Below are 3439 nucleotides of genomic sequence, written 5' to 3' on the forward strand. Positions count from 1 at the left end.
CACATATATATATATATATACAGTGCTGGACTGGATCTAAAAGTATTGGTTGCCAAGAGACAAAGGGAACCCACCTGCAACTACAACACTAACATTTCATTTTTATAACAAATAAATAAAATTTTCAAGAATTACATAACCGAAAACAAAAAAACAAAATGTACTGATTAGAGTGCACATGCACTGTACATATTTCTGGCAGTATACAGTAATACCAAATGTAAATAAAGAATATTATAATCGAATTTTTAAATAAATATTTTGGTGAATATTATGGTACACTGTTATTTTGGAAGTATACTGTTATTTTGAGAATTTTTAACCAAAGTGAAAATAAAGTCTATAAATATCTGGACACATCTCAGTGAACCATAATTCCCTACTTGAATGGGCATGATATTATGTCTTAACATATTCTCTCAAATGGTGCTTTTAAGTTAGAAATGGCTTTGGCCAATTTTGGCTAAAATATATCTAAGTTTCTTTTATCAAAATTTTATATAGTATAATATACAAGTGATGCAGGTATGGCTGTGTGGTAAGAAGTTTGCTTCCCAACCACATCGTTTCGAGATCAATCTTTCTGTGTATCACCTTGGGTGAGTGTCTTCTTCTGTAGCCCTGAGCTAACCAAAGTCCTGTGAGGGAAACTGAAAAAAGCCTGTTCTATATATGTATATATCTATGTGTGTGTGTGTGTCTTTGTGTTTGTCCCCCCCTCCCACCACTCCACAACTGGTGATGGTGTATTTACATCCCTGTAATTTAGCGGTTTGGCCAAGAAGACCAATAGAATAAGTACTGGGTTTAAGAAATTAAGTGCTAAGGTTAATTTGTTCGACTGAAATCCTTCAAGGTGGTGCCCCAGATAGGCCACAGTAAAATAACTCAATCAAGAAAAAGATAAAAGACCTATATATATATTATTTAAAACTGCTTGATTCAGTTCTGTGCTACTTCAACTTTGGCAGGCTCCCAACAGAAGCCCAACTCTTCTGGAACGCCAAATGAAGAAATTCAGGAAGTCCAAGATTGCCACCAGAAAGATTAAGCTGCTATTGTTCAAAGAGAGTCACATGGTGTTGTAGCGAATTATGGTAATTCCTTAAAGACATCAATTTCATCAGAAAGGTGAATTTCTTTGACTGTTTGGTTGGACTGAAAACTAGTGGTATATTTATATATATATATATATACACACACACACACAGGGTGCAATGGGTAAATTGTCGCCATTTTATACTTTTAATTTTGTGCATGTACATTGTTTGTTTTTGATTTTCCCAACTACACACTATAGTAGGGTCAGTTGGGCACCATCTGTGAAAAAAGCAGCACCATAACACAATTCACTCTGCCAGAAATTTGGAAACGACATGTTGTACAGCTTGGCATTCACACTGGAAGCTCCAATACAAACATTTCAGAGTATTTGGGTATCAATCTGAGTAGAGTGAAGAGGATTTTATTCTCTATTCTTCCAATTCTGTCTTGACAATGGTGGTACTCCAGAGCAGTGGAAAACTGCCAGTGTTATCCCTCTATTCAAAAAAGGTGACTGCACATCGCCTGTCAACTATCGCCCCGTTAGTCTTACTAGCTGCATCGCCAAACTGATGGAATCCTGTGTCAGGGAAACCCTCTGGAACTTCTGGAAGTCTCACAGCCTCATCCAACTGTCACAATTTGGATTTATTCCTAACTCCAGCTGCTGTAATCAACTCATCGAGTTTCTTGAGGACATTACCCAAATCACTGATCGCGGATCCTGGGTGGATGTTGTTTACCTGGACTTTGCTAAGGCTTTTAACTCTGTGCCACACAAAAAACTTATGGTGAAACTCTCTGCATTGGGCGTAAGAGACGAACTCCATAACTGGTTGAAGTCCTTTATTTTCGGCCGAAAAGAGGTTGTCACAGTTCTAGGACAGCACTCTTCACCCTATGAGATGACATCTGGTGTACCACAGGGATCTAGTCTTGGCCCCCTTTTATTTGTTGCATATGTTAATGACATATAAAGGACTTCAACCAGTTATGGAGTTCGTCTCTTACGCCCAATGCAGAGAGTTTCACCATAAATTTTTTGTGTGGCACAGAGTTTAAAGCCTTAGCAAAGTCCAGGTAAACAACATCCACCCAGGATCCGCGATCAGTGATTTGGGTAATGTCCTCAAGAAACTCGATGAGTTGATTACAGCAGCTGGAGTTAGGAATAAATCCAAATTGTGACAGTTGGATGAGGCTGTGAGACTTCCAGAAGTTCCAGAGGGTTTCCCTGACACAGGATTCCATCAGTTTGGCGATGCAGCTAGTAAGACTAACGGGGCGATAGTTGACAGGCGATGTGCAGTCACCTTAAAGAATGCCACAGTGCTGAAATATGCAGATGACATCAAGCTGTACCTCGAAATAAAGAGGTCAGATCCTGTACACTATAGATCTCTATTGCAAGCAGACCTGGACACAATGCAGCAGTGGATCATGGATTGGCAACTCAAGCTGGCTGTGGACAAATGTACAACCATGCATTTTGGGAGGAGAAACCCAGCGTCCACTTACTCCCTCCACAACACTAATCTCAAAAAGTCTTTGTGTGAACATGACCTGGGTCTTATTGTCGACAGCGATTTGCATTGGACAAAACACATCGCCAAAATTGCCAAGAAGGCTGAGGGTGTCTTGGCATCACTCACCAAGTCCTTTGTGAGCCGCTCTCCAGCTATCTATCTGCGGCTTTATATAGCTATGGTAAGACTTCACCTGGAATTTGCATCACCGGTCTGGAACCCCTATCTTGCCCAGGATATTAATCGTCTGGAAGCCGTTCAGCGACGTGCAACCAAAAGAATACCCTCTATCAGGCATCTGCCATATTCTGAATGCCTTACTTCCCTGGGCATGAACACATTGAAACTCCGATGTCTGGCAGCTGACTTGGCAGACACCCATAAAATTATCAACCATCTTACAATCAATAACTCTGAGCACCTTTTCAAACTCCACCCATCTAACACCTGTGGACATATTTACAAAGTCAGAAAACAGCGCAGCTCCCATGACTTTAGGAAACATTTTTTCACGCTGAGAGTTGCTGAAGCATGGAACAAACTGCCGGCATCACTTGTTAGTTGTCGGAGCACTGCATCCTTCAAAACTTCCATGCTTCCTGAGATTCGCCAACACTACACCTGATTTTCTCCCCTCCATACACACACAAGCATGTATCTGACTTACACATTGTTCGCTTTTCAGACATTTGTACATTACTGCATATACTTTGTATGCACTTTCTGACAAGTTGTGGTGCACCTGAGCACTGTATACAATAATTTCATTATTATTATAGGATTCAGAAGGAATTGGACAAGTCTAATAGTGATTATGAAGGTACAGCAGCTCAGAAAATTCACTGTGGTCATTCTGATAAGAAAAGAAC

The sequence above is a fragment of the Octopus sinensis genome, linkage group LG13 (genome assembly GCF_006345805.1).
Source record: "Octopus sinensis linkage group LG13, ASM634580v1, whole genome shotgun sequence".
Taxonomy (NCBI): domain Eukaryota; kingdom Metazoa; phylum Mollusca; class Cephalopoda; order Octopoda; family Octopodidae; genus Octopus; species Octopus sinensis.